Source organism: Oryx dammah, unplaced genomic scaffold (assembly GCF_014754425.2).
Source record: "Oryx dammah isolate SB20612 unplaced genomic scaffold, SCBI_Odam_1.1 HiC_scaffold_17, whole genome shotgun sequence".
NCBI lineage: Eukaryota > Metazoa > Chordata > Mammalia > Artiodactyla > Bovidae > Oryx > Oryx dammah.
Genome location: NW_024070201.1, coordinates 7,026,723 through 7,034,919, shown reverse-complemented (window position 1 = coordinate 7,034,919; position 8,197 = coordinate 7,026,723). Strand labels below are relative to the sequence as shown.

Genomic DNA, 8,197 nt, shown 5'->3' with positions numbered 1-8,197 from the left:
CTAATAAATCTATTTGAATTTTAGGATCTGTATAATATCCTATCTGGGCAGCACTTTTCAAATAATACATATGCTCGAAGAGGCAAATGACAATGAAAGCAATCTGCAAGAGAGGTAGTAAAGCACCATATTAACATGCTAAAGAGAAAGACTGGAAACCTCTTTAACATATTTTCTAAAGGGAAAATGGCTTTACAAAGAAATAAGTAGGAGAAACTGAACAAAACACAGTATCTCCAGATATATATTTTGCGAGGTGCAAAATTTTTTCAGGGGTAAAGAAACTTCAAGACCATTTACTAAGACAGCCATGATTTCTATTTCCCAGTGATATCTATGTTGTTAGAGCTAATGAATTCTTGCTTGCTTCAGTTGTGTCCGATTCTTTGTGACCCCATAGACTGTAGCCCACCAGGCTCCTCTTTCCATGGGATTCCTCAGGCAAGAACACTGGAGTGGGTTGCCATTTCCTCCTCTGTTAGAAGTAAAGTGAAAGTGAAAGTCGCTTGGTCATGTCCAACTCTTTGCCACCCACTGGACTATACGGTCCATGGAATTCTCCAGGCCAGAATACTGGAGTGGGTAGCCTTTCCCTTCTCTAGGTGATCTTTCCAACATAGGAATCAAACCCAGGTCTCTTGCATTGCAGGTGGATTCTTTACCAACTGAGCTATCAGGGAAGCCCAAGGAAATTCAATTAAAATCCTTAACTCCAATTCTTTGATGCTATAAATGGCCACACATTTATAGCACACTGCTGAAGTAAAGCAGCTGTGCACACATTCATCCATTAAACAGGTATTTTATGAGCATCTTCTATATGTAAAGTACTGTGCTATGTCCTGGTATTTAATGAAGAACATAAATAATTATCTAGCTGAGTTATAATAATAGGAAAAATATGGCAAGCCTGACAAGATTCATAAAAATATATATAATTGTGAAGATATTCTTTAGATAACATGCTTTTCCATGTAGCTATTTCCCTTTCTCTTTCACCCTTTCTAAAAATGTCAAGAAAATATCTGTATTTTTTTAACTTGATATCAACTTTTTACAAAATAAGATTATATAATTGACCAAATGAACCAGAGAGATGGCTTAGGTTCTGTAGAAGAACTCTTGACAAAAGCCTGAAAACTCAAATCTGGTTCTTCCTTCAGGTTAACTGTGGAACACCAGGTGAAAAGCTGAAATCCTATAATCTCTCCTGATAGTGAAAAGAATGCCCTAGTTAATCTCTGGAGTCCTTCAAACCCCATTAATTTATGAATTTGTGAGATAAATATAAACTTCAACATATTTTAATATTCATTTGAAAATAACAATCATTAATTTTTATAATATAAAATATAATGATATTAATCTATAACATTAGATATGATTCCTGAATTTCAAACTGTGACTTATGCTTTAAAGGCATCATTAAACAAATCAAGACCACAATGAGGTACCATTTCACACCAGTCAGAATGGCTGCAATCCAAAAGTCTACAAGCAATAAATGCTGGAGAGGATGTGGAGAAAAGGGAACCCTCTTACACTGTTGGTGGGAATGCAAACTAGTACAGCCACTATGGAAAACAGTGTGGAGATTCCTTAAAAAATTGCAAATAGAGCTGCCTTATGACCTAGCAATCCCACTACTGGGCATACACACCAAGGAAACCAGAATTGAAAGAGACACATGTACCCCAATGTTCATCACAGCACTGTTTATAATAGCCAGGACATGGAAACAACCTAGATGTCCATCAGCAGATGAATGGATAAGAAAGCTGTGGTACATATACACAATGGAGTATTACTTGGCCATTAAAAAGAATACATTAGAATCAGTTCTAATGAGATGGATGAAACTGGAGCCGATTATACAGAGTGAAGTAAGCCAGAAAGAAAAACACCAATACAGTATACTGACACATATATACGGAATTTAGAAAGATGGTAATGATGACCCTCTATGCAAGACAGCAAAAGAGACACAGATGTATAGAACGGACTTTTGGACTCTGAGGGAGAGGGAGAGGGTGGGATGATTTGGGAGAATGGCATTGAAACATGTATACTATCATGTAAGAAACGAATTGCCAGACTATATTCGATGCAGGATACAGGATGCTTGGGGCTGGGGCACAGGGATGATCCAGAGAGATGACATGGGGTGGGAGGTGGGAACGGGGGGGTTCATGTTTGGGAACTCATGTACACCCATGGTGGATTCATGTCAATGTATGGCAAAACCAATACAGTATTGTAAAGTAAAATAAAGTAAAAATAAAATTAAAAAAAAAAAAAAAAACATGATGACCAGAGTCAAGCTCACTTCCACCCCTCAGTTTTTAAGCTAAAGCATGGAGGGTGAGGACAGGTTCATAACCAGAGGGAAAGGATCCAGACAAAGGGAATTTGGGGGCATCACAGCCATCTACTTATGGACACCTAGCCTCATGGTGGCAAGTTATTAATTTAATGTTTTATTTTGTTGGAGGCCACGGACATATCCAAATGGTGTTCATGGAAATAAGAAAGTGAAAATTTATACTTCTTTGAGATTATTTTAGAGATGAATGTGTGGACCTTAGTACATGATATGCCAATAATCCCAAATTAAAGCAGCTCCACAACACACCACACCTATGGCAATGATACTTTTTTGAAAACTTAATAACCACATAGGTGGTCTTTCATTTGCTCTTTTCTAACTTAAGGCCTTTGAATTTGTTGTTCCCAATTTCCACATTATCTTGCTGGGTCTTTGCCTGACTGACTTGCTTTGTCTGATCCTCTGGAGTTGAGATCAATGTATAAGCTCCTCAAATGGCTTTCTCTGCCCACTCCATGAAAATAGATCTTGAGAAAGCTAGGCCTTTTGTATCCTTCGTGCTCTATGCATGCTAAGTTCCTTCAGTCGTGTCTGACCCCTTGTGACCCTAAGGACTGTTGCCCACCAGGCTCCGCTGTCCATGGAATTCTCCAAGCAAGAATACTGAAGTGGGTTGCCCTCCAGGGGAGCTTCCCAACCCAGACAATAAACCCATGTCTCTTATGTCCCCTGAACTGGCAGGCAGGTTCTTTACCACTAGCACCACCTAAGAATCCTCGTATCCTTCATAACATGCCAATTACTTTATTCACTGGCTTGTTTACATGGTTATTGTCTACATCCTCCTGGGCTCCACAGAAGGAGGGACTTTGTTTAGTTCATCTTAGTTTCCCCAGAGCCATTACTCTGAGACATATGGCAAATGCTCAGAAGTAGCTGGCTGATGAAATGAATGAAGTACTTTTAGGTAACTAATGGAGATCACTTGGTTTCCAGACACCTTGCTGTACAAGGCATGTACAATCTTGGTTTATGAAACAGCTGGCTACAACTCAACCACATGGGAAAGATATATCTGAAACCTGGAGAGCTGGTTTTAAGGTCTGAGGCAGATGACTTACAAACTGACACACTGGATGACACAAAAGAGGCAAGGGAAAACCAGAAAACAGTTTTAAGAATGCATACAATTATAGGTTTTCTAAAGTGTAGATCTACAGTATGTCATACAGTTTTAGCATAACACATGGCTTCCCTTTGCATGCACCCAGTAGGCAGAGTCTGGGGTTTCTCAGTTGCAACATTTTTAACACTTTGGGCTGAGTAATTTTTTTTTTTACTTTAAAAATTCCATGTGTTTGAAAATTAAATGCCCACTTTTCAATGATGGGTGTATCTAAGAAGCCATTACAAGGAAAATTAGAAAATATGTGTAACAGAAAATAATAGAATTTTATATCACTAACACTGCCATTTAATAGAAAAATCTATAATCACTTTTTAAAATCCAGATGCACATTGGAATTTTTTGAAAAATACAAATACCCAGGTATTTTTTGTTCCAAAGCTCCAGATGTAATTCCAATGAGCAGCCATGTTTTAAAACAAGGTTTTTAATTTGATCTTTTATCTAGCCTGTTTCACTTTTTCTATTTCATATTCAATGCTCCCGTTTCATTTCATTTATGGGTTGGGTACTTCCTTACTGTGGGGGTCTTCTAATGTATTGTATAATGTTTGCCAGTATCCCTGGTCTTCACCCCTAGATGCCAATAATAGGACCCATCACTAGTTTTGACAACCAAACCTGTCTCCAGGTATTACAAATGCACCCTAGACTGCTGGTCATGTGGGATCAAAATCAGCTCTCACTGGGAACCACTTATATAATTAAATGGTACCTGACTAAACATTAATAAATCCACTTGGATCTTTTTATGTGATGAATTCTGCTCTAAATCTGCAATGTGAATTTGAATGCAAATCTAACATCTATACAGCAAAAATTTCTAATCAGTTTCTAATATGTAGTAGGTATTCAACAAGCACATGTTTAAACCCCAAGAAATAATATGTAAGAAGAAACTTACCCAATGGTGCAAAGAAACATTTTAACCACTTGGTGGCAGAAAATTCTAATTTATATTTGTTTTGATGTACAGCCACTAAAATACACTGAGCAGTCGAAGCAATTCAGCGGGCAGTATGAATAGCATTTAACCCTTAGTGATTTGGACACTGACAGATGATACTGATGTATAATATGCGATGAGAGTGAGGAAGGGGGTTTGGTGAGTGGAAGCAGGATGATTGGGTGTGAGCTCTGTACCTGACTAATATGCAGATATACACTCCAGTTCTGAAGGAAGCACCACCTGCTCCTTTTTTTTCATACCTTCTACCACATTTCCTGCATTCTTTATGTTGTCTTTCTTTCATTTCCTAGTAATTAGTTTTATATTAGCATTTTCATCTTGCTGCAGCTTCACTGTAGGATGGGAGTGAGGAATACTAAATAACTGTTGTTATTTATTAAGTGGAGCAAGCAAGCTTCATTCAGTCTTTGGAATTTTTTATGTTTGGACATAGCAACAGTTCTGAGAGTTTCCCACTCTCCACAAGCATTGAAGGGCCTGAGGCTGGGATCAAAGCAATGAACTGAAAAGGTATAGGCAATATGATCAGTCAGCAGTGGGTGCTGACGTGTGGGAATGAAGCCACGTGGTACAGTGCTTGTAAAAACTCTTACTTTGGAATCAGGTAGATGTGGATTTGAATTCTGGCTTTGGCACATGTCTGAAATGGGACTTTGAGCAATTCATTTCACCTTTGTTATCCTCAGGTTTCTCATGTATAAAATAAGGAAAATAATATTACTTACATCCCTAGAGCTAATGTGAAGATTAAAGATATAAGTGGTGTAGAATATGTAGCTTGACATACAGTTGATATTGTACAAATGTCAACAACTATTATTAGTATATGGAAGGATAAATATCTACTTTATGGCTTTAGACCTGTTTCATGGTTAGTTTGAATCTGTTTTTTTTCTTTCTTTTTTTTTCTGGAGGTACTTCACTGAATATTGGTTTTCACTTATGTTTCCATGACTAAGGCATTCAGGCAATGAAATATTCAATGATTCCCACACCCAGATGAGCATTAGAAACTCTTAAGAACTTAATAAAATACACATTTCCAGGTCCTATGGCCAGAGATTTTAACTTGATAGCTCTAGAGCAGAGGATGGTGATTTGCACAAATTTGTCTGGCAAAATGACCCTGGTGATTGTAATTGGAACTGTTTCATCATAACTATTTCATCAGATGACTAAAAAGACAGCCTCAGACCTAATTGAACACTAAAGGACATAATTCTTGTATATGTAACTGATGAAAAAAATCTGTACATTTCATTCAATATAGTGCAGAATGGACCCAAAATGCTAAGATAACGTCTTTATGCTCCACACTGGCCTAATGTCTGGGTCACGTGAAACCTGCTCTGAAACTGACACTTGAAGGTGATCTGTTCTAGAACTGGAACAGAGCAGATATTCAAGAAGCTATCTGGCATTTTTAGGTTTACATATATAATATGTACAGCAGAGACTGAATGTATGCTGTTCTTTCAGACTCTGTGTCTGAAAAGTTAATGCTAGAGACCACCAAAGTGAGTGACAGAATTAAAAGTGATGACTAAAGATAATGAATGCTACTTTGTTTCAAAAAGTATTGTTTTATGGCTCATCTGACTGATTTCTATAGTCTACGTGGAGCAGATATGCAGGAAGAAGATGTGAAGGAATGTTCATATGACCTAACCACTTTAACCTTCAAGGAGTCAGAAAGAAGACCCGAGTGAAATAGAAACTGTTAGGTAGATAGAACAGGGAAAAGGAGTCCAAAATGGCAGTGGCTACAGACAAGGAAGGGAAACGCCCGCGAAAATGAAACAAAAGAAGGTCCGAGGACTGGAGTGAGGACCTCAGGTAAAACAAACAACACTCCTGGCTGGCCCAAATCACATAGGACAGGCCCAGGGAGAGATAAACATATAAATAGAAGAGCCAAAGTTAGCTCGCTCTCTCCTGCGCGCCGGGGCGCTCTCTTTCTCGTGTCTTTAGATCGACGTGCCCTCACGCCTCAAAGATGGATTTTCCTGCTATCTTCTAAATAAAATAGTGCTGTAACACTGAGCTGTAACAATGATTTGTCTAAGAGCTATAACATGGTCCATTTGAGACCTGAGAGCTATAACACGGTCTAACCAAGACCTGAGAGCTGTGACACACCGAGGGGGCTTGAATGTCCGTCACTCCAAATCTTTGTTGTGACGAGACAAAGAATCGAACAACATACACTCGCGTGACAAAACTAAACATGGACTTCATGAAAAAGTGAGCAAAAGCTACACAAAATGAGTAAGGGAAAACACACCATAAGAGTTCTTCTTAGTACATAACAGTGTCAAACATGTTCCAGTAGGAGTTCACCTCAGCAACAACAGGCAAAAATAAATGGAACTACAAACGGTTGCTTTAAAAAGCATTTTCTCGGGAATATAGTTAATGTATCATGCAAAAGCACACTGTGAAATGTGCCTAGTTTTGCTCATCATAAGCTCACATGGCAAGGGGAAATAGACACCTGTGTTGGTTTGGTCCTCTGGTAATCAAATGCCAAGACAGTATCAGAAATATGAAATGTGTTCACAATCATGCCTCCGAAACATAATGGGAAGTGTGAGCAGATGACAGAAAAAGCTTCCAGACCATGAGGCTTGGCTCACTTGTGAAAGAGGGAGAGGTAGGAAGATTGATAAAGCTGGGCACAGAGTGCCCCAGGAGAGGTCCTGTGCTGGCAAGAAATGCCCAGGACCCAAAAAAGCATGACGGTGTTGGGAAAGCTGAGGGTACCCCAAAGAGGCTGCAGCAGGAGGCTGCCAGCTGACCAAGTTCCCCGAAGTAGGTTCTCTTTCTTGAAAGAAGATACGAGCCATACATCTCCATGATTGCCAAAATAAACAGCCACTCTAGAAGGTTCCTTGGGGGCCTCCCCTGGTGGCTTGGAAGGTAAAGAATCTGCCTGCAATGCAGGTGACCTGGGTTCCATCCCTGGGTCGGGCAGATTCCTTGGAGAAGGGCATGGCAACCCACCCCAGCATTCTTGCCTGGAGAATCCCCATGGACAGAGAAGCCTGGCAGGCTTCAGTAAACAGGGATGCACAGAGTTGAACACGACTGAAGCAACTTAGCACGCACACAACAGAAGGTTCAGCTGACACTGAAATCAACATTTTATTGATCCACCACTAGGGTCAAACACCAGAGGCTCTGTATTGATCTTAAAGAGTATTTTAATCTGGGGTTGAAATATACGCTACTGGAAAGCATAAAGTAATCCAAGCCATGTTAAAAGGATATAAAGTGTATTTTTCAGATGATTTAAACAAATTTTAATTTTCTACATTTTTGGAGAAACTACAGAGAAAATAAAATTATTTCATTTAAAAGGTACTACAGATTCTATCTGCCTGGAGAATTCCATGGACATAGACTTCAGGGTTACAGTCCATTGGATCACAGAGTCAGAGACAACTGAGTGACTAACACACACACATAGCTGCTGCTGCTGCTGCTGCTAAGTCGCTTTAGTCGTCTCCGACTCTGTGCAACCCCATAGACGGCAGCCCTCCAGGCTCCTCTGTCCCTGGGATTCTCCAGGCAGGAGTGCTGGAGTGGGTTGCCATTTCCTTCTCCAGTGCATGAAAGTGAAAAGTGAAAGTGAAGTTGCTCAATCGTGTCTGACGCGATCCCATGGACTGTGTAGCCTACCAGGCTCCACTGTCCATGAGATTTTCCAGGCAAG

General features: G+C 39.6%; 1 protein-coding gene across 1 annotated transcript in view; it reads right to left on the bottom strand.

Annotated features, from left to right (window-relative positions):
* Positions 1-8,197, bottom strand: part of TRPC6 (transient receptor potential cation channel subfamily C member 6) — a 158,046-nt gene that overhangs the window by 4,735 nt on the left and 145,114 nt on the right. The window lies entirely within an intron of this gene.